Source organism: Oncorhynchus mykiss, chromosome 23, assembly GCF_057628025.1.
Source record: "Oncorhynchus mykiss isolate SJ-2025 chromosome 23, ASM5762802v1, whole genome shotgun sequence".
Classification (NCBI taxonomy): Eukaryota; Metazoa; Chordata; class Actinopteri; order Salmoniformes; family Salmonidae; genus Oncorhynchus; species Oncorhynchus mykiss.
Window position 1 is genome coordinate 28705623 of NC_143044.1, and position 25068 is coordinate 28730690.

Here is a 25068-nt window from a genome sequence, read left to right on the forward strand (position 1 = left end):
TTTAGGGAAAGGCTGCTTCTAAAAATGTCTAGTCTTTTTTTGGCTCTTGCCTACACTATGTCATTTAAAATGTGTGTACTTAATTTTCAGGTTCTCTTTCACCAGAAGGACTTTTCTAAGTAATATTGATTAGTCAGTTCTAAGCTTGGGCTGTTGGGGGACAATTTTACATTAGAGTAAGGGCAAAGTCGGAGAAACACATTTCTTTATTGAGATATTTTAAATGCACAACCAAAGGCTTTATTTTATGAAGGCCGAAAGAAAATGTTGATGTATGAAAAACACATTTTCTGCAATTCTACATAGTTTAACATCTATTGTTAGGTAGGCTATTTCATGATGATGATAATAATTGAAGGCAAAGTTTTGTCCAGATTATATGCTATTTTCCTGACAGAAATACTGTATGCTTATATTGTATTATAAACAATCTTATATTTATGATATTTATGATTTTTTTTTTTTATTGTTTTTTTACTGCCTATGAATTGTGTAGTTTTCAGAAAGTGAATAGCTCAATTGATTGATTGCATCCGACTCCCACGTGACTCGTTTCAGTAAACTAGGCATATGTCGCTGGTCACTACTTCACAGGAGAGTCCTTTGAATGCAAACTGTTTGTTTTTTTAATCTAAATGCGTTTTTTGGCAGAAATGCCTTCTGGAACATGTACCTTAATAATAAACTTGAATGCCATCTGTAAGTACGATCCAATACATAATATGGTACACTTGTCATAATTAGGTTTTAGCCCAGAGAGGCTAGAACAGTGATCTTCAATGAGACTGTCAGGGATCCAGATTGCAGACTTAAGAAAAAACTTGAATCACCAGCATACATTGACACTTTTGTTTTAGCTCCTGGATTTCTAGCCCCTTGATGTTCTTGTTGGATCTAATTTTACTAGCTAGCATTTCAATAGACATAATAAATAGATATGGAGACAACGGACAGTCATGTTTAACTCCTCTTAAAAGCTCAATACTTTCTGAGAAGTAACCATTGTTTGCTATTTTACATCTAGGGTTGCTGTACATAATTTTAACACATTGTATAAGAGATTTACCAAAATTAAAGTAATCCAGGAATTTAAATATAAATTCTAGTTGTACTTTATCAAACGCCTTTTCAAAATATGCTATGAAGACCAGGCCTGGTATCTCTTTTTGTTTGTTTTACCTTTATTTAACTAGGCAAGTCAGTTAAGAACAAATTCTTATTTTCAATGACAGCCTAGGAACAGTGGGATAACTGCCTGTTCAGGGGCAGAACGACAGATTTGTACCTTGTCAGCTCAGGGATTTGAAATTGCAACCTTTCGGTTACAAGTCCAACGCTCTAACGTTCTAACCACTAGGCTACCCTGCCGCCCCAATGATGTTTCATAATGTTCAATTGTTTCAAGTAATTATCGTATATTATCTCCAATATATTGTCCATGTAAAAAAAAATGTTTTTTAAGTGTCTGATAAGGATGAACAATATCTGGTGTAACCTTTTTTATTCTTCGAGCTATGCATTTCACCAGGATTTTTGCATCACAATATTGAAGTGTAAGAGGCCTCCAGTTTTGTTTAAATGGACTGGACCTTTATACTTACCACCTGGGTCCTGTTTTAGTAGTAATGAAATCAGACATTCTTGTTGAGTACCTAAGTCTACCATTTTTATAGGAGTAATTAAAACATGCTAATAATGGATTTTTGAGTACATTAAAAAAGTCTGTGAGCCATTTCAGGAAACTAGGCACATGTCGCGGGTGAGCACTTCACAGGAGAACCATTTGAATGTAAAATAATACAAAAATCTAAGTGGGTTTTTGGGCAGAAATGCCTTCTCGAAGGCTCATGTGCCTTAACAATCTTCTATGCCATCTGTAAATATTAATAAAATTGTTAAATTATGAGTCTAGTTGGTTAAACCACAGAAAAAGTGAGCAACCTTCCCGCTACCCATGATTGGCTGAGATAATGAGTGGGCTGGACATGCCGAGAGATGTTTGGATTGGTCTGCCATATAGCACGCTTCTGTCTATTTGAGCTGGTCAGTTTGTGTAGGTAATCCTGTCTAACGAGGCTTTTAACATATTTTATTGCATAGTAAAACTTAACAGAAGACTCAACTATTCAAGTATCCATTTCAATAGAATGTCCCTGCAAAAACAGTTTCAGAGCACTCTCATCTGAGTGTGCCAGAGTGCAGAAGAAGTGATGAATTTACGAATGCTCAACATCGGTTGAATATGGCCGGTGTCAGTAAACGTCTGCAAAAAAAGCTTAATTAAATTGTTGCCAGGAGCACAATTATAGTCACCAATGCTCTGGATAACATGAAAACAGCCTAACCAGTTCTGCTAGGGCGATTAAAATGAGAGTTTGGGTGGAGGTTAAAGCTTAAGATGATTCTTATGGCATTGCACACGGTCAGTGTGAACCAGAGTGACTTGACACAACAACAGGCCAAGCAAGCTGTACAAACAAAATGGAAACAACACAGGACGTCTTATTTAATGAAAGGGGTTGCAGTCTGCAGTGAAGCATTCATCCATGTATACGGGTAAGAGTCTAGCTACAGTTTCAGATATTCTACGTTTTTAATTGAACCAATTTGGTTAACTTTAGCTAGCTATGACAATCAGTTTGTATTGCTAGTACTCTGTGGATTGGGATTATGGTTAATTGTTTAGCTAGCTAGCTAAATGTCTGAACAAAAGACCCCAAGTTAAATCTTACTGTTAGCTAATGTAAACTCACCCCATTCCATACAAATGTGCGCAACCGCGACATTCATACAAGGCTGCAAAGAAAACTAATGGGACTGTAGCGACTGCGTTGACTTCAAAATCTGGGGTATGAACTAAGTTTCTATTCAAGCGTTGATCGACATGGTAATGGCTCTATAGTATTGGCGAAAAGTTGAAAAAACTGACCTTCCGTTACCTCATGACGTGTCATGCTGTAACGTACAGCATACATAAAGCAACTATTTCTGTCTTACAATCTCTCTCCACCAGGTGTAGCACTTCTCTCATTGTTTAAAAACAAGAAATGGACAGTGACGGTGGTAAGGGGGATACCTAGTCATATTTTGCGTCGTCACTGCAAGCGATAACGACTCAAAAAAACTGTTTACTTCTGAAGATCACTTTAGCACCATCCTAAAAAACCGATTCAAATAGGTATGTAATTATATAAACTCTTTATAGTGTTTTATTTACATTTTAGAGACGATAAGGTGATCAATTGGACAGATCGAGTGAAAAAAAGCTATTTTCCCACACATCTCTCCTTCTCACTATCATGCATTAGTTTCGCTTCCCCACCTGCCATTTTTACAAAGACCCAACGGGGCTCATTGCCTTCTTGAATCATGCAGAAACGGGCAGCGTTTAGGTCATGTCATTTATTTTGTTGGGAAGGGGAGAAAGTGTGCTTTACAATGGTATTGACATTACAGTTGATCTGGAACTATTACGTTTTTGGGGCGCTAAAATAAGGTCAATTGTACGGACCAAGGCGATGTACAAAAGTGAGTGAGTTTACGTAAACTAGCTGACGTTAGATGGCTGGCTCGCTAGCTAACATTACATTTATGATCTGTGTGTAGTAATTTAATCTCAGAATGCCATTTCATGTTGCCAGTTATAGCCTAATGTTAGCAGGCTAACATTGAACCTATTTGGTTAACTTTAGCTATGACAATCTGTTCGTATTGCTACTACTCTATGGATTAGGATTATGGTTCATTGTTTAGCTAGCATGTCTAAACAAAAGACTCCACCTCGCCAGATGATTACATGACCCATCAAGTTAGCCAGGTATGTCTGACGGTGATTATGGCAATCTATTGTATAATAATGGCAACATATTTGTATCTGGAATTTGCCTTTCAGCATCAGTAGAACACGCCTGTCTCTCCTCCATCAGTCATACAAGGATAATGGTCTAATGCCTCCCATCAAAAAGAGAGCTGGCCCAAGCAAGCCAGGTTACACCTGAAGCATGAGGACTTGCAGCAAATTGTGAACTTCATCAATAACTACGCAGAGGATAACGCAATAGTATTACCAGGACGCCATCCCAGGACACAAACACTTTGGTGGAGAGCTGCTGCCATCCCATGTGACAAAAGCAGCAGTGTGGCGTCTCTACAAGAATCGATGACAACACTTGGAATGTAAAGCATAAACAACACACTTTCATTATTTAATAATTGACCTCCATGATAGGCACTACTTTTATTGATCTCACATTATTTCATGTTTTCATTTTAACTTCCAGTTTCCAAGATGATGTTTCTGTATGCAGTGCTGATACTCTGCACATTTGTAGGTAAGTGAAACTTACCTGATAATGATCCATAAAAAAATATGTTTTACATTACATTTTATTTTCATTAATTTTATGTTATTTTGTTGTTTGCAGGTGCACTATCCTTCTGACCCTATGCAGCCAGGTCCCATCTACTTTTTAACTGCTCGCAAGTGTGGCTTGTTTGGTGTCTGCTGTGAAGCAACTACTTAATTGATGAAGGCATGTCATCCAGCAAAGGCAGAAGCTCGGTCATCAACTACATGCACCATTTCTTCACCAATTATGGAGTTGGGGAAACACATGTGGACCTTAATTGTGATAATTGCAGTGGCCAAAACAAGAACAAGTTTGTGCTCTGGTATTGTGCCTGGCGGACCATGCTTAAGCTCCACTACAGTCTGGACCTTCACTTACCTGATCACAGGCCACACCAGGTTTGCCTGGTGCTTCGGCCTCATCAAGCAGCGCTTCAGAAAGACCAGAGTGAACACTTTGTCTGAGATTGCTGGTGTTGTGAAGGACAGCACTGTGACAGGGGTCAACACCCCACAGCTGGTTGGACTGGAGGATGGTACGGTGCTGGTGGAAAACTATGGCTGGCAACAACACCTGACTCCGTATTTCAGGCCGCTGCCACTGTTCAAGCAGTACCAGCACATCAGGTGAATATCATTTTCATTGCATTGTATGAGGTTATTCTTCTTATCTAAACTTGGGAGGTGAATTGATGTTGTGCAAGGTTGTAATGTCTTCTATTTTTTGTTGTTGTTATTTCCTGTTTTACAGCTTCAATGCTCTGGAGCCCGGTGTTGTTGTCGCCAAGGAGCGTTCTGACTCAGTCAGGACAAGGTTTCAGCTGCTGCGCAAAGCTGACATCCTTCCTCCCATAGATGGTCTGCCTGTACAAGCACCACCTGGACAGGACACAGCTAGACAAACTTATGTTTTTGAGAAGATCATGGAGTTCTCAAAAAGATCATGGACATCACATGCCCTGCACCAAAGTCAAGGACAGGACAGAAACAGGCTCTCCGAATATAGATTCCCTTGTTCGTGCATGGTTCAGATGGACCAGTCATCAGCACAATCTACAGTGCCTCTATTCAAGTGACTTTCTCCTAACACACACGCTGTATGTTGCTGATGCTATCTTTTTATTTATCCTGCTGCTCAGCCACTTTACCCCTGATTGTATGCATATAGCTAACTCATCTATCACTGATATTGATATTGTTCTTGTACATACTGTATATTTTATTCATATTGACACTATCTATTTCTGATATTGCTACTACGCAAGTAACCATTTGGCTGTACTGTTTACACCTTCTGTAGAGACCCATCCACTTGGCAACATGTGGCTGGGGGATATAGCATTTCACATGACCCATCAATTAAGACAAGTGTGTCTGGTTAATCGTAATCTAAATATTTTTATATGGACACTTTCTGTTTACCTCTACTACTTCACCACTTTTAGTCTTAATCTTTACTACACTACTCACTGTTTAGCACATGACTTCACATGTGAATCATTAAAGAGATGGGTGGGGCTGGCTTAAGAGGGTGTGAACAATGCTGAATGGGTGTAGACAAAGGAGAGCTTTCCAGTAGGTACCAAAACATTCAAAGGCCATTTTATCAAAAGTGAGTTGAACAAGTTTCTCAACTTTCTAAGCAGAATAACTTTCCCATTGTTCCTCGCGCAGTGTATGACATACCATTTTGTAGCTCTGAGTCTCTACTTTTATCCAATGTAAACACATTTCAAATTTTGCTACATATGACTGATTTGAGCTGGTCGGTCACATATACCTCTACTGGTATACCATCAAGCCACATGTCTTAACAAAAGACTCCACTATGCAAGTAACCATTTCAATAGACTGTCACTGCGACAACTGTAGTTGGCAACTGTAGCTGGTAAATTTGCTCTGGCGGTCTACTCCGATTTCAGAACACTCTCGTCTGAGTGTGCCAGCGTGCAGAATAACTGATGAATTTACGAATGCTCAATACCCATTGAATATGACCGGTGTCAGTAAACATTGGCAAAAAAACGTAAATTGTTGCCAGCAGCACAGTTGCAGTCACCAACGCTCTGGATAACATAACAGCCTAACTGGCTCTGCTAGGATGAGTAAAATGGTCAAATCAAATCAAACTTTCAGTGAGCTGTTCTCTCATTTGTGTCTAAGTAGCTAGTCAATGTTAGCCAGTTAGCTCGTATGCTTGACTTTTAAGAGGGATTGCTCAGACAAAACCTTAAAGAGATGGGTGAGCTAAAGTTTAAGAGGGTGTGAATGATGCTTAATGGGTGTAGACAAAGAAGAGCTCATCAGTAGGCACCAAAACATTCAAAGACCATTTTCTCAAAAGTGAGGTTCTAAGTTTATCAATTTTCAAACCAGAATTACTTTCCCATTGTTCCTTAAATACAGAGTATGATATACCATTTTGTAGCTCTGTGTATGTGCTTTTATCCAATGTAAAAAAAAAATACAATTTCAAATTTTGCTACATAGACCAACTCAATGCGGTCGGTCACACATGGTACAGGATGACTTCTAATTCCCATTCAAAGCAAACAGTTTAACGTCGTAGCTCAGCCTCTGAATGTCATAGAGACAAAAAATACCTCCATGTACAGTTGAAGTCAGAAGTTTACAAACACCTTAGCAAAATACATTTAACTTTTTATGGCTGCAGGGGCAGTGTTGAGTAGCTTGGATGAAAAGGTGCCCATTGTAAACGGCCAGCTCCTCAGTCTCAGTTGCTAATATATGCATATTATTATTAGTATTGGATAGAAAACACTGAAGTTTCTAAAACTGTTTGAATTATGTCTGTGAGTATAACAGAACTCATATTGCAGGCAAAAACCTGAGAAATTCCACTTCATGTTTGTATTTTTTCTGGGGGTGGCAGATTTTCAACCAAGCTCTCATTGGAATTACAGAGATATGGATGAGTTTTCACTTCCTACGCCTTCCACTAGATGTCAACAGTCAATAGAACTTTGTCTGATGACTAATGTGAAGGGGGGTCGAATGAGACAGGAAATAGTCACCACTGCCACGAGTTGACCATGCTTTCACCATGCGCGTTCATAGGGGAAGGACCTGCGTTCCACCGGTCATCTGAAGTCATTCTAATTCTCCGGTTGGAACGTTATTCAAGATATATATAAACAACATTCTAAAGATTGATTCAGTACATCGTTTGACATGTTTCTACTGACTGTTACGGAACTTTTGGACATTTTGTCACGTTATAGTGGACGCGCTTTGTGACTTTGGAATTGTTTACCAAACGCGCTAACCAAAGTAGCTAATTGGACATAAATAACGGACATTTTCGAACAAATCAAGCATTTATTGTGGACCTGGGATTCCTAGGACTGCATTCTGATGAAGTTCATCAAAGGTAAGGAAACATTTATCATGTATTTTCTGGTTTCTGTTGACTACAACATGGCGGCTAATTTGGCTACTGTTCTGAGCTCCGTCTCAGATTATTGCATGGGTTGTTTTTTCCGTAAACCTTTTTTGAAATCTGACACAGCGGTTGCATTAAAGAGAGGTATATCTATAATTCCATGTGTATAACTTGTATTATCATCTACATTTATGATGAGTATTTCTGTTGAAACAATGTGGCTATGCAAAATCACTTGATGTTTTTGGAACTAGTGAATCTAATACGCCAATGTAAACTCTGATTTTTGATATAAATATGAACCTTATCAAACAAAACATGCATGTATTGTGTAACATGAAGTCCTATGAGTGTCATCTGATGAAGAAAATTCAAGGTTAGTGATGAATCTTTATCTCTATTTCTGCTTTTTGTAGTGCTTTTGCTGAAAAGCATATTTGAAATCGGACACTTTGGTGGGATTAACAACAAGATTAACTTTAAAATTATATAAAACATGTGTGTTTTAGGAATTGTAATTATGAGATTTCTGTGGTTTGAATTTGGCGCCCTCTATTTTCACTGGTAGTTGTCATATCGACCCGTTAGCGGGATTGCAGCCATAACAAGTTAAACTCAGTTTTTCACAATTCCTGACATTTAATCCTAGTAAAAATGTCCAGTTTTAGTCAGTTAGGATCACCACTTTATTTTAAGAATGTGAAATGTCAGAAAAATAGCAGAGATAATGATTTATTTCAGCTTTTATTTCTTTCATCACATTCCCAGTGGGTCAGAAGTTTACATACACTCAATTAGCATCTGGTAGCATTGCCTTTAAATTGTTTAACTTGGGTCAAACGTTTTGGGTAGCCTTCCACAAGCTTCCCACAATAAATTGGTTGAATTTAGGCCCATTCCTCCTGACAAAGCTGGTGTAACTGAGTCAGGTTTGTAGGCCTCCTTGCTCGCAAATGCTTTTTCAGTTCTGCCCACAAATTATCTATAGGATTGAGGTCAGGGCTTTGTGATGGCCACTCCAATACCTTGACTTTGTTGTCCTTAAGCCATTTTGCCACAACTTCGGAAGTGTGCTTTGGGTCATAGTCCATTTGGAAGACCCATTTGCGACCAAGCTTTAACTTCCTGGCGGATGTCTTGAGATGTTGTTTCAATATATCCGCATAATTTTCCGCCCTCATGATGCCATCTATTTTGTGAAGTGCATCAGTCCCTCCTGCAGCAAAGCACCCGCTTTGTCCCCATGCACAGTTGCAAACCGTAGTCTAGCTTTTTTATGGCGGATTTGGAGCAATGCTGAGAGGCCTTTCCGGTTATGTCGATATAGGCCTCGTTTTATTGTGAATATAGATACTTTTGTGCCTTTTTCCTCCAGCATCTTCACAAGGTCCTTTGCTGTTGTTCTGGGATTGTTTTGTACCACACCAAAGTAAGTTAATCTCTAGGAGACAGAACACGTCTCCTTCCTGATGGTTTGATGGCTGCGTGGTCCCATGGTGTTTATACTTGCATACTACTGTTTGTACAGATGAACGTGGTACCTTCAGGCGTTTGGAAATTGCTCCCAAGGATGAACCAGAATTGTTTTTCTTCTGAGGTCTTGGCTGATTTCTTTTGATTTTTTGATGATGTCATGCAAAGAGGCACTGAGTTTGAAGGTAGGCCTTGAAATACACCAACAGGTACACCTCCAACTGACTCAAATGATGTCAATTAGCCTATCAGAAGCTTCTAAAGCCATAACATCATTTTCTGGAATTACAAGCTGTTTAAAGGCACAGTCAACTTAGTGTATGTAAACTTCTGACCCACTGGAATTGTGATACAGTGAATTATAAGCGAAATAATCTGTCTGTAAACAATTGTTGGAAAAATTACTTGTGTCATGCACAAAGTAGATGTCCTAACCGGCTTGCCAAAACTATAGTTTGTTAACAAGAAATGTGTGGAGTGGTTGAAAAACGAGGTTTAATGACTCCAACCTAAGTGTATGTAAACTTCCGACTTCAACTGTAACTGCTGCTCACCCTCCTTTCATGTTTCTCACTTTACTAACTGTGAATTACTGTATAATTCTTCACATTTTACCAGTAAAATAATCCATGCAGCATCTGCACGTCAACCATTTGATCGCAATCAGTTTCATCTGAATGTGTACTTAGATCTTCTCAAATTATGTACAGTGTTTATTCCTGAGCGAATTCGCAGCCAAACATTCTGCATGTGTAGGCGATAGGCTAACATTTTAACCGTTGGCTATGAGCCAGTGTTTGGTCATTTCAAGTGATCAGTCTGTCGCACATGGAATACAATGTGTGTGGCCGGTTATTTCGATTGTTTTTAAAATTATATTTACAACAGAGAAAGGCTGTTTATTGTTACAACAGTTTGTTGAAGTTTGTACACCAGACAAAGACATACGATCATGTGCAGGGTGAGTGAGAACAGAAACAAGGGGCAAGTGGAAGCGGAAGGAGCAGCAGCTACACACATTGTTTTAATGTAAAGTAGAGAATCCCCACATGCTCCGAAGGTTCGATTGTTTAGCTATGGGATGAAATGTCCAGAGAATTCGGCCAAGCAGCCAGTTTGTAAAAGTAAACAAAACCTCTGCAACACATCTGAGGGAAGAAGCACTCCCAACTCATAATGCTATATCGAAACAGCAAATGACAGCTACAGGAAGTAAACATCAAATGACAACAGGAAGTAATGTCAATGCAAGGTCCGCGGGGACTCGTCTGGAGAGCATTCATTAAAGTATGAAATTAATAATTGTCTGTTAAGTGTCTTAAAGTCTGTTTCTGTGAAATAGCCTAGTAATTCAGGTGCTAGAAAAGTAAGCCAAACATTCTTGCCACTGAGCGTACAGCTGTATACAGGAGCAATTACTAGACAATGCACTGACATTAGTAATGTTGTTAGCTACAGTGCATTGCGAAAGTATTCAGCCCCCTTGAACTTTGCGACCTTTTGCCACATTTCAGGCTTCAAACATAAAGATATAAAACTGTATTTTTTTGTGAAGAATCAACAACAAGTGGGACACAATCATGAAGTGGAACGACATTTATTGGATATTTCAAACTTTTTTAACAAATCAAAAACTGAAAAATCCGTCGTGGGTGATTAAATGTTCCAATTGTTGGATATCCTCACTCTCGCTTTGATTCCAATAGTGACGTGTAGAGTAGGCCAGAAGGCTAAACTGAAAAACCTAACCTCTATCAAATAAAAAGATGGTGGAGCTGAAAAAGTACTTCTGTGCAAGGGTGTTTATATACATAGTGAATCCGGAAGAAAAATAAAAGTACTGCCATCAAAAGTATACATTATGAGACAGCTAAAAACAATGCTGCTCCATCAACAGCTCAATCCAAAAGGGTCCCCCCTTTGAACTGAAAGAGAGGCTCCTTTTGTAGGGGAAGCCATTCCCATCAGAACATATTAAACACTAATTAATTAGGTAATTACCATCATCAAAGCCTACATTTTCCACTCAGCTAAACATAATGAATGATGTACATTGCACCTTTGAAATCCGTTTCTCATGATACATTATAACACATTTACAAAATCCCATCCCTACTGACATGGTGTCTTCCAATACGCCCATTCACATGAACGTGCCATTCGGGACAGGCACTACAAAGCCAGCTTGATTGCCGTAGCTCTAGTCCTCATACCAGCATACCAGGAAGCTACAGAAATGGAGAGAGAGGAACAGCACCAAACAAACAGCGCGCTCATCCATAACATTGATAAGTACAATTAACGTTGCTTAACTTAAACGCTTGTCTGTATATCATAAACTGTTGCTGGCGGGAGATAAGAATAAAGTGTGTAATCTATGTAAAATAGCGAAGTTATTAACTTGTGTCTACCCACATTGCTAAGGTAATTGACAACGGAGCAGTGACAACGGAGCAGGCTCTCTCTCTGTGTGCCTGTGCATGTCAGTCAAACGCGGCCAGTGACTGACTTCTCAAATAGGAATTACATTTCACTTTGCAAGCAAGCATAATCAGGCCTGTAAGTCACACCACCGTGTTAAGGTCTAACTTGTGATATACAAGTATGTAATGAATTGTCATAAAGAGTTTCATTTTAAAGCATAATAAGGCTGGAGGAACTGTTCAGAGGGTTTTAGGAAGAACCTTTAGATGATAAGAGTTCTTGTTAGAACCATTTACAGAGGATTATATGAAGAACCCCCTCTGCAATGGGTTCTACCTAGCACAAAAAAGGGTTCCCCTATGGGGACAAACTGAAGAAACCTATATGATTCTACTCGGCACCTTTTTGTCTAAGAGCGTACATGATCTATGAGTATGTTGGAAACACCTGTCTGTGACCTAGAAATGTGATCCATACCCTTCTTTGCATCTTGAGTCATAACTGTATTCTCACTAATGATTCTTCTGCCTTGGGGGGGGACTAGGACAGTGGACACCACGCAAAATAGAACACCACTACGAATTGGGGAATTCCTACTAGCACAAATACCCTTCAAGAGATGTTCGCTGTATCAAAACATTGGCCTCCAGTTGACTACTCTGTTTACCTGTGCCTCTACTTAGTGTATAATTACCCTAAGAGTTAATGTACCTGCAGCTTGACTGTAATGATTTAATGCTCGCTAGTGTAATGAATAAGTGGTTATTTTGCTGCATGACGTAGGATCAGATGAATAAAACTAGATGTATTCAATAGATTAAAAGAAAAGCGTGCCGCAAATAACAATTAAGCTGTTGTGAGGGAGCGAATGAAGACCCATGGTTTTAAGGACCTCCGTGTGACTTATTTGTTTTATAATAAAGGCCCAAATGATTACCAGACCCAGTGGACAAAATTTGGAAACCAATACTTTAATTGATATCAAACATGAAAAATGTACACGGCGTATACAGAATGATGAGTCCAGGTGAAAGCTATGATCCGTTATTGTCACTTGTTAAATCCACTTCAGTGTAGCTGAAGGGGAGGCAACAGGTTAAAGAACAATTTTTAAACCTTAAGAATATTGAGACATGGATTGTGTATGTGTGCCATTCAGAGGGTGAAGGGGCAAGAAAAAATATTTAAGTGCCTTTGAATGGGGGTATGGTAGTAGGTGCCAGGCACACTGGTTTGTGTCAAGAACTGCAATGCTGCTGTTTTTTTCACGCTCAACAGTTTACCGTTTGCATCAAGAACGGTCCACCACCCAAAGGACATTCAGCCAACTTGACACGACTGTGGGAAGCATTGGAGTCAACATGGGCCAGCATCCCTGTGGAAAGTGTTTGACAGTGGGGAACTCAGGGGTAGCTCAATATTAGTAAGGTGTTCCTAATGTTTGGTATACCCAGTATATACAGTGCATCCCGGACGAGACCCCAAATGTTACTAAACCACCTACCTAGCTTATTGATATTGCTACTCATGCTAAGTCTATGGTTCCTATGGTCTGTAACCAAGGTGTACATGTAAGTGAGAAGTCTGAGTATGCAGACGTTGTATGCATGTGTTACGCACGCCTCTATGAAGAGGGAACGCAACAGCCTGCTACAACTAAACTCTCCGTGAAGTGAAAGAGGTATGGACTGTAGGCGTGAGTAAGGATGACAACAGGCAGAATGTGGTACCGTTTACAAGGACTTTATTCCTTTACACGGTAATATGGGGAAAAGGTGCTGGACGGAACCAAAGCAAAGAAAGTAAATCTCAAAGCCCCCCCTCTCCTATCTTACCTGCCTACCCACTACTTACCTACTTTAGCACCACCTGGTGCCCTAACCAAAATACAGGGGGTGGTCCGCCCAGGTCTGACCTATTGTGCCTAGACAATTAATATAATACAGGTATATGTATGCCCGCGGGCCTCTTGCCTAAGCACTCCCTAGGTGCCTTCCCCTTCCCCCCTGGGAACAAATGAAACAGGAGAACAAATAATTTCTCAAACAAACTAAGAAACAAAGGACATCAAATAAGCTCTATCTGAGCAACAAACTCACAGAACATACCAACTGCTACAAACAACTAACATAGTAAATTATCCACAGCCATCAGCCTCCTCTCTCAGAAATGACCTCCCTCACATTCAATCTCTCTGCAATGACCTCCCAGCAATGACTCTATCACATTCAATCGCTCTGCAATGACCTCCCAGCAATGAACATCTCTCCTGAACAGAACACTGGCTTTTATATAGCTTCAGAAGGAATAGGTAATTGGAGACAGATGCGTCTTGACGAGGGGGCGGGGTTCAGCTCTCCAATTAGCCATGGAGTCGACCAATCAACTGCTTGAGGGATTTCAGGAAGCCATTTCCTGAAATAAACACATACAAATACACAAACTACAACACATAAACTGGGGAACGTAACAGCATGGGGAAAAAAAGTTATGTGAATGCCTTGTAATGCCAGATACCATAAAATGTCAAATCAGAGATTTTTGTGGCAGAACCCACTCAATGTCTAAGTGTATGTGTAACAGTATAGCTTCCGTCCCTCTCCTTGCACCAGCCTGGGCTCGAACCAAGAACCCTCTGCACACATCAACCACAGTCACTCACAAAGCATCGTTACCCATCGCACCACAAAATCCACGGCCCTTGCAGAGCAAGGGGAACCACTCCTTCAAGGTCTCAGAGGTGTGACACTACCGATCAATACGCTATTAGCGCACACCACCGCTAACTAGCTAGCCATTTCACATCAGTCACATGTGTACAAATACTTTAAACTTCACACTGTGTTTCATGTTCAGTGTTATACTACATTCTCTGCGAAATGATCCTCTCTGTTTAGACTTTGTTTGTTGTTGGCATTTCTTGATGACTTTTACAGCCTTGCTTTGTGTCCGAGCCGCTTCGATTGAAAATTGTCAATTGACATTTCAAAACCATCCCTGATGTTTTTCAAAAGCGTGTTTTCACCTAGACACTATATACTTGGAAGTGCTCAGTGATATTGCCCTCATATATTTGTGATAGTGTTTTCATGCTGACTCTAATACTACGTTATTAGGGATAAACTCTATTCAGATCAAAACAAATATCTAGGAAAGACATTTTAGTCAGCATTATACAATCTTTGGTTATTTTATTTTTAACTGTATCATTTTCAATACACATGGTAGGATTCATTTATAAGGCTTTGTTGTACTTGTGGGCTCTGCCAGTGCAAAATATATCCAGTAGGAAATTAAATTATTACTCTTAATTGCTAAAGACTATAATGTATGGTCCTTCCTTCTGCACATACACCATACACTGTACCCTTACGTTCTCACCTCCATCTCATCGTGCTGTGTTGTCACCAAAGGATGTGTTTAATAAGGACATGTTCACCATGGTTACCTTTTAGAACCATGTGTTGAAAGTTTGAGAGCTTTTAGCACTTTGAATTAGATGGGTTGGACACGCTGGGGATTAGAAATGGAATGTGAGACAGGAATTTAAGGTAACAACTGTCTGAGAACTAAACAAGGGGGATCAGATGGGGGGACATGTGCTGTTACTTCAAAATGAAGGAATGCAAAGTTATTAAGATGGAATGATGCAGACTCTGACCCATTTATTTATTAGCTGACAAGTGTTCCAGAACATTTCCAGTTTCCTCAATTAAAAAATCTTCTTTATGTATTTGCCAAAATGACTTAAAGAGATGTAAACGTATTTAGTTTCGTGGAGGAAAGGCCTAGTTTTCTTTGTATTGTTCACTCAGTCAACCGGAGGCATACCGCCAAGCCCAAACATATTTCCCATGCAAGTGGTTGAAGAAAAGCCCTGAGGTGAGTGTGAAATTGCTTTTGTCTAGCTACTGCACCCACTTGCGTTCCTGTTTCTGAAGCATTCATTTCATTTTGGCGCTGCCCCAGTTTCAAAAGGTCAGTTTCGTCTGAAAGCTGCCTACATTGATTACATTAGGTGCGGTTTTCCCAATGACTGGCAGATAGTGTTTGGTCCCATCTCCGTCCATTCCCTCCTGTGATAAATCTCCTTCCTTATGGTTTCATCCCTCTTCTCCAATGTTTGTAATAGACTGACACCAACTGTTTTCCTGATGACTAAATGAGAAGCTCTCCATTACAGGAGGAGTGCTTCGCCTGAATGGTTGATTTGAAACTGGATATGACGCTAAAACGTTGCACCATAACAATACATACTGTTTATTTTGGGAGTGTGAGATTCTTTCATTTCCCCAAGCAGATGCCTGTAGTTTCACAGCAGCTCTACCTAACGTCACCCAAGGGGAGTGCTATACGTGATCAGACAGTAAACAGAAAGTTTCCTGACTTTGCTGTCAGTAAGTCATGATTGGAAGAGATTTAATAAAGGTTGTGAATAAAGGACTTAAATCCACCAGAATAACTTGGATTGGCATTATAGAAATTGATATTACCTTTTCACATTTGTTTTTAATACGAGTTTAATACATTTGTCAGTGGGAGGTTAGGTAATTTGGCTTTGTATTGGAGAATCACCATAATAATTTTTTTTTGTCACATTAACATATCGTCTAACATTGTCTCAAATGATCTCTTTCACAAAATCAGGTTATTGAACAAAAGGGAAATCATTTCAGGTTGACAAGGTGAAGATTGAGGTAACATCAGTGCCTTTCAGTTACGGCAAATGTAGTCAGTCTACCTTCTTGTTTATGGAAAACCTACTGGCAGATCTACAAACTGTTTTCTTTTTATTCAAAACCTAATGAATATAGTCAAAGTTATTTTGAGTTTAACTAGTTGTAGTTCCATTTCGGTAATGAAACAGCCATAAATAAGCAGCAGCGCTTGAGTGTCCTCATGGATATTTCTAATAAACTTTGTTCTGTCAACTCAGCAGGCCAGTTTCTTGTCTTGCATGACCTAATTAAGAAAACCATCTAAAAGTAACCTTTATGTGTAAAAAGAGACTGTTAAGAAGAAGTAATACACTTCTAACAGTGAGGTCTAAGTGCTGGTTAATAAACCATACCCAGGCAATATAATCCCAGAAGATAAACAGTCGTTTTCAACATGTTTCTTTTGTGGTAACTTTAATAAACCAAGTTAAACTATGCCTACCTTGTTCTGGTCATTGACAGTCAGCTCATTCAGATATTGCTTGAAGGGGTTTGGATGAAATGCTTCATTATCTTCCTCTGGTAATCTTGAGATAATATTAGCAGGTCAAATTACCCCAGGCTTGGTCTGTAATATACATGTAATAAATGAATCAGAAAGCATATGTGCATTCATTAGCATTACAGAGTTTAAACAGATTTGCAATAGAATACCTTACCTCTGGCAGTTCTCTCTCAATAGTTGCAGATGGTTGTAGGTTGCCTGTAAAAATTGTTTTTAAAAGTACCTTTCCTTCCGAAAGTATTCACACCCCTTGACTTATTCCACAATTTATTGTGTTACAGCCTGAATTCAAAATGGATTAACTCACTTTTTTTCTCATCCATCTACACACAATAATGTTTTTAGATATATTTGCACATTTTATTCAAAATTAAATACAGAAATATAATTTACATAAGAATTCACACCCCTGAGTCAATACTTAGTAGAAGCACCTTTGACAGTGATTACAGCTGAGTCTTTCTGGGTAAGTCTCTAAGAGCTGGATTGTGCAACATTTGCCCATTATTCTTTTCAAAATTCTTCAAACTCTGTCAAATAGGTTGTTGATCATTGTTAGAGGACCATGGATTTTCAAGTAGATTTATGTAAAAACTGTAGCTCGGCCACATTCACTGTCTTCATGGTAAGCAAGTCCAGTGTATACTTGGCCTTGTGTTTTAGGTTAATGTCCTGCTGAAAGGTGAATTCATCTGAGTGTCTAGTGGAAAGCAGACTGAACCAGGTTTCCTCTAGGATTTTGCCTGTGCTTAGCACTATTCCATAAATGTTTTATCCTGAAAAACTCTCCAGTCCTTAATGATTACAAGCAAACCCATAACATGATGCAGCCACTATCCTTAAAAATATGGAGAGTGGTACTCAGTAATATGTTTGGGGCTAATCCAATAGAACACAACACTTTGTATTCAGGACAAAAAGTTAATTGCTATGCCAGATTTTTTTGCCTTGTGTTGGAATATTTGTATTCTGTACAGGCTTCCTTTTCACTCTGTCAATTGGGTTAGTATTGTGGAGTAACTACAATGTTGATCCATCCTCAGTTCTCTTATCACAGACATTAAACTCTGTTTTAAAGTCACCATTGGCTTCATGGTGAAATCCCTGAGCGGTTTACTTGCTCTCTGGCAACTGAGTTAGGAGGGACGCCTGTATCTTTGTGCGTTTTGAGACACCATCTAAAGTGTAAGGGTAGGTAACAACACATTTGCCATGCTGATCCTCAACACGGGCCCCCTCATGGGTGCGTACTTAGTCCCTTCCTGTACTCCGTGTTCACCCATGACTGTGTGGCCATGCAGGACTCCAACACCATTATTAAGTTTGCTGACGACACAACGGTGGTAGGCTTGATCACTGACAACAATTAGACAGCCTATAGGGAGGAGGTCAGAGACATGGCAATGTGGTGCCAGGACAACCACCTCTCCCTCAACGTGAGTAAGACAAAGGAGCTGATCGTGGACTACAGGATGGGGCTGTAGTGGAGTGGGTCGAGAGCTTCAAGTTCCTTGGTGTCCACATCATCAACAAACTATCATGGTCCAAACACACCAAGACAGTAGTGAAGAGGGCACGATAATGCCTATTTCCCCTCAGGAGACAGAAGAGATTTGGCATGGGTCCCCAGATCCTCAAAGTTCTACAGCTGCACCATCGAGAGCATCCTGACCGTTTGCATCACCAACTGGTATGGCAACTGCTCAGCATCCGACTGTAAGGCGCTACAGAGGGTAGTGCGTATGGCCCAGTACATCACTGGGGCCAAACTTTCTGCCATCCAGGACCTCTATACTAGGTGGTGTCAGAGGAAGGCCCCCAAATTTTTCAGACTCCTGTCACCCAAGTCATAGACTGGTCATACCGGAGCGCCAAGTCTATGTCCAAAAGGCTCCTTTACAGCTTCTACCGCAAAGCAGTAAGACTGCTGAACAATCAAATGGCATCCAGCATTGTAAAAACCCATACCTACATGTACAAATTACCTTGAGGAACCTGTACCCACACACATTGACTTGGTACCCGCATTGTTAAACTTCCCTGGTCTTTGTGGATGAATCTGTGCTTGAAATTCACTGCTCAACTGAGGGACCTTACAATTATCTGTATGTGTGGGGTACAAAGATGAGGGAGTCATACAAAAATCATGTTTACCAGTATTATTGCACACAGAGTCCATGTAACTTATTATGTGACTTGTTAAGCATATTTGTACTCCTGAACTTATAACAAGGGGGTTGAATACTTATTGACTCAAGACATTTCATTTTTTATTCATTTCAAAAACATTTCAAGAAAAATAATTCCACTTTGAAATTATGGAGTTCTGTGTGTAGGCTAGAGACAAAAATATTAAATTGAATCTATTTTAAATTCAAGTTGTAGCACAACAAAATGTGGGACAAGTCAAGAGGTGAGAATACTTTCTGAATGCACAGGGTATATCTAAAACGATCCTTGAACAATCTTTGTCAGGATATTTTGCATATGAGAAATGGAAACATCACAACAAAGAACACCTCATTACAGTATCCGGAGTGAATAATACATTGTTTAGTCATTCAATTACAGACACAGTAATTAGTCGTCAGCAAAGCTATGGTGCTTTCCAATGTGGCCACCAGATGTATCTTTTTGAAGCACCTGGAACGTTTTCTTCTTCTTCCAGATGCACAGTAACAAGCATTCTCATTTATTTTGGGAAATGTGTAGTTTATTACTAAGGGAACAAAACAAAAATGTATACTCACATACTTAGTTTCACGTCCCAATGACCTTGGCAATGATGTGTACTGCTACATGTGGGAGAAAGCAAGCAAATAAACCCAAATAATGATAACTTTATGAGAAGACTATTCCTGGTAAAGTCAGTTCATCTAATTACTGTGCTATTTATTTATGGTAATTGTGGTGTTAAATGTGTAAGTAGACTATCCTGACCCTTTAATATATCTGTATTTTTAATCAACTGTGTGTGACATCCTTTGTAGCCATATTGACTAGTTAGAGGACCATCTCATTTCCGGTCGTATATGTCCACTCGCGCATGCCTCCAACAATAATTTAAACCTCACATAATTCTGCCCAAAAACAATGACAATTTCTCCCAACCAGTGTCACATGGGCTTTTTAGGTGAGCTCTGACGCCACCTTCTAATAAGCAGTGTCCACTTTGGCAAAAGCAGGGGTGCAAAATATTTTGCCTCTCCGGGGTGCTGTTGAAGAGATGCATCGCTGCAGTGCTCCACCAACGTTCCATTAAAAAATCTAAAATGAATAATGTAGCAGATATCCTATAGGGTAGAAAGAGTATGTGGGCTTTTTGGTAGCCTACAGGCTGGAGATCAAATGTATGATAATGTAATGAGACGGACACTTTTTACATCATGCACGTTTCTCCGATCAAACCTAAATCTAACCTAAATTGTGGCCAATCAAATAAAGAATTTGCTGACATGTTAGCGAACACCATATCCTAAACACAGGGCGGGTCAAAGTAAAATGGACAATATGAAATGGACAATCAAGCTATTCACAGCTGCTGTCCAGGAGTTTCACCCTGGGGACTAAATTGTCATGATCAGTGGTTTCACGTTTGTATCCATACATTTTCAATGAGCTTATCATAGTGAAAAACAAAATACTTCTGCATGTCAAGACGTGTAAACACATTATCATTGCAAATAGGCTCAGGATAACTCCTGATAAAGTTGGGTAGTAGATAATCAGAGCTTTAATAACCAAATCGATTAGTCACAGGAATCATTACTAATAAAGCCAATGCAACTGCCTGTTTTACAAACGGTAGGCCTACCACATGGATGGGCATTGATTAAATTCCATTGCGGGATAACACTGTAGGCTACACTCCAGTAAGCACGGACTGAAACTGACGTCTTCTTTCGGTCCTGTTCAGACCAGATGTCTTTTTTTTTGTGAGGTCGGGTCCGGATTGAACCAGTCATAGGTGTCTGTGTTTGATTCAGATTTGTTCTGGTCTGAACCAGCCTTGATTTGGCCCAGACAGACTTCTATATTTGGTTCAGATTTGATGCAGTCAGGACTAGTCTTGATTTCAATGTCGCCGGACTAGATTTTTGGTCCATTACGGACCAAATCTGAATTAATCATGAACGTCTATATTTGGTACAGATTTGGTCTGGACCAGCCTTGATTTGGTAAAAAAAAAAGAAAAACTTCTATAAATGACATCTGTTTAAACTTTTATTCAGAACCAAAAATGAACCTATTTCAACGTCCGGAAAATGCATATTTTCATTCAGAACCAAAAATAAACCTGATTTCAATGTCCGGAAAACACTTCCTTTCATCCAGAACCTAAAATGAACCTAACTTCAACGTCTTGAAAATACAAATTTTAGATGTCATTTTGCTTAGTGGGATTAGATTTGAGAGGGTATAGGAGGGGGCATTTTTTGGTCTTGCCTAGGGCAGCAGAACGGCCAGGCCCTGGCCTGGGCATTAAGACTCAGAGGGGGTGGAACATCCCCACCGTGAGGGTATCATAAAAGCCTAAATCCTCCACAGGTCTCCACCCAGAAAGCTTGACTAAATCCCCTTCTCAAAAATACCTCCTACCCTAAGTGCATGTGTTTTTTGCAAAAAAATATAGTTGCTATTGTTCACTTTTCATGTACATAAACTGTAGCTCAAATTTAAGAGGACAATCTTTGTCCGGATATTTATTTTCTACAAACGCATATGAGAAATGAAAAAAAATCACAACAAAGAAACACATTACAGTATCAGAAGGAATGAATAATACATTAAGTCATTCAATTACAGACACAGTAAATAGTCATCAGCAAAGATATGGTGTATTCCCATGTGGCCACCAGATTTATTTATTTTTTCTTTAGGGAGCAAGTTTGGATTTCCAGATGCACAGTAACAAGTATTCCCATTTATTTTGGGATGTGTAGTTTATTACCAAGGGAACAAAACAAAAATGTATACTCACACATTTAGTTTTACGTCCCAATGACTGACAAGGAACCCAAATAGTGCGTCGCCGGAGGCTCCGGACTGGAGGCCGTCATTGGAGGCTTCGTGCCATGACTACTCACTGGAGGCTTCGTGCCATGGATCATCACTGGAGGCTTCGTGCCATGGATCATCACTGGGCTGGAGAGACACACAGGAGAACTGGCTCAGGGAGCAGGCACAGGATACACTGGGCTGTGGAGGCGCACTGGAGGTCTCGAGCGTAGAGCCTGCACAACCCGTCCTGGCTGGTTACTTTGGCCCGTCACGTGCGGGGCACAGGATGCACTGGGCTGTGCAGACGCACCGGAGACAGAGTGCACAGAGCCGGCGCAGGATATCCTGGGCCGTAGAGCTGTACTGGCGGCCAGATGCGCTGAGCTGGCACCCTCCGACCTGGCTGGATGCCCACTATGATATCATTTAGGACCTTGAGCGTGGCTGAGGTGCACCCATGACCAGCTCGGAAACCAGATTGCATAGTGGAGAAGGTACGGTGGGAATCGAAATGGTCGGTGATCTGTTCGTTAACTTGGCTTTCGAAGATTTTAGAAAGGCAGGGCAGGATGGATATACAGTGAGGGAAAAAAGTATTTGATCCCCTGTTGATTTTGTACGTTTGCCCACTGACAAAGAAATGATCTCTCTATAATTTTAATGGTAGGTTTATTTGAACAATGACAGACAGAATAACAACAAAAAATCCAGAAAAACGCATGTCAAAAATTGTATGAATTGATTTGCATTTTAATGAGGGAAATAAGCATTTGACCCCTCTGCAAAACATGACTTAATACTTGTACTTAGTACTTGTTAGCAATCACTTGTTAGCAATCACAGTACTGACAGAGGTCAGATGTTTCTTTTAGTTGGCCACCAGGTTTGCACACATCTCAGGAGGGATTTTGTCCCACTCCTCTTTGCAGATCTTCTCCAAGTCAATAAGGTTTCGAGGCTGACGTTTGGCAACTCGAACCTTCAGCTCCCTCCACAGATTTTCTATGGGATTAAGGTCTGGAGACTGGCTAGGCCACTCCAGGACCTTAATGTGCTTCTTCTTGAGCCACTCCTTTGTTGCCTTGGCCGTGTGTTTTGGGTCATTGTCATGCTGGAATACCCATCCACTACATATTTTCAATGCCCTGGCTGAGGGAAGGAGGTTCTCACCCAAGATTTGAAGGTACCTGGCCCCGTCCATCGCCCCTTTGATGCTGTGATGTTGTCCTGTCCCATTAGCAGAAAAACACCCACAAAGCATAATGTTTCCACCTCCATGTTTGACGGTGGGGATGGTGTTCTTGGGGTCATAGTCAGCATTCCTCCTCCTCCAATCACAGCGAGTTGAGATGATGCCAAAGAGCTCCATTTTGGTCTCATCTGACCACAACACTTTCACCTAGTTGTCCTCTGAATCATTCAGATGTTCATTGGCAAACTTCAGATGGGCATGTATATGTGCTTTCTTGAGCAGGGGGACCTTGCGGGCGCTGCAGGATTTCAGTCCTTCACGGCGTAGTGTGTTACCAATAGTTTTTTTGGTGACTATGGTCCCAGCTGCCTTGAGATCATTGACAAGAACCTTGCGTGTAGTTCTGGGCTGATTCCTCACCGTTCTCATGATCATTGGAACTCCACGAGGTGAGATCTTGCATGGAGCCCCAGGCCAAGGGAGGTTGACAGTTCTTTTGTGTTTCTTCCATTTGCGAATAATTGCACCAACTGTTGTCACCTTCTCACCAAGCTGCTTGGCGATGGTCTTGTAGCCCATTCCAGCCTTGTGTAGGTCTACAATCTTGTCCCTGACATCCTCATTAAGAAGGAAATACATTCCACAAATTAACTTTTAACAACTCACACCTGTTAATTGAAATGCATTCAGAGTGACTACCTCCATGAAGCTGGTTGAGAGAATACCAAGAGTGTGCAGAGCTGTCATCAAGGCAAAGGGTGGCTACTTTGAGGAATTTCAATTTGTTTAAATAATGATTTCATAGTTTTGATGTCTTCACTATTATTAAATGAGTAGGTGTGTCCAAACTTTTGACTGGTACTTTAAACTTTGGGTAAAACACTGATGTTTCGGCGTCACTGTGCACACTTACACAGTGATGCCGAAACATTTTCCTGTTCTGAGAAATTAAGGCTTCTATGAGAGATATTGCCAACAAACTATCTCAAACAAAGATCTCGTACAGCGCTGTGTACTACTCCCTTCACAGAACAGCGCAAACTGTCTCTAACCAGAATAGAAAGAGGAGTGGGAGGCCCCGATGTGTATATATACATATACTGTGCAACTCTTTTCATTTTTACAACATGTACTATACTCATGCACTATCAAATGCCTTACTGATTGAGTAAGAGCTTAACTGATATAATTATAGGAGTCACCTCTCAGGAAAATAGAGGTTGTTGGCCAAGCACACCATTGATGGGTTTGGCGTCAAAATAAGAATGCATGAGCAGAAAATAACCCCATACCTACTGTAAAATCTGGTAGTGGATCTTTGGTTTTATGGGACAATTTTGCTTCCACTGGTCTTGGGGCCCTTTATCAGGATATTTTAGCCAAAAACCTGTTTGTCTCTGCCAGGAGGTTAAAACTTGGCAGCAAGTGGATCTTCCAGCAAGACAATAACCCCAAGCACATCAAAATCCACAAAGAAATGGTTTATTGGCTAGAAAATTAAAATTCTCTGCACATGAAAGCCATTGAAAACATGTGGTTTGAATTGAAGAGGGCAGTTCATAAGCTCAGACAAAGGATATCAAGGATCTGGAAGGATTGTGCATTGAGGAATGGTCTAAGATCCCTCCCAGGGTGTTCTCCAACTCAAAATATTTTAGAAAAAGGCTCAGTGCCATTATACTCGCAAAGTGAAAGGTATTGAAAACAGGGGGGGCCAATCATTTTGACCCCTACCTTTTTGAGAACAGAAATTATTACTTGTTAAACAAAATATATTAGTCTGAGCGATTGTATTAGCATAAAATAATACAATTACTAAAAAATGTACCATGCAATATAGCTCAGTATTTTAATTATTTATTTTATACAGTCATTTTTGCTAATATTCATCAAGGGTGTCAATCCTTTTGGACCCCACTCTACACCTCTAAGGACATCCTAAGGACTCTTAATACATTTGTTACCACGGTAAAGAAAAGAGACCTCGAGGGTTTGAAGTCTTCA

General features: G+C 40.1%; 1 long non-coding RNA gene across 1 annotated transcript; it reads right to left on the minus strand.

The window, feature by feature from the left end:
* Window positions 1-13379: 13379 nt before the first annotated feature.
* LOC149972557 (uncharacterized) lies at window positions 13380-16934 on the minus strand. The gene is made up of 2 exons (XR_016491213.1): window positions 16809-16934; window positions 13380-14063 (listed from the first exon to the last, which is right to left on the minus strand). It is a non-coding gene; the product is annotated as an uncharacterized LOC149972557 (long non-coding RNA).
* Window positions 16935-25068: the final 8134 nt, after the last annotated feature.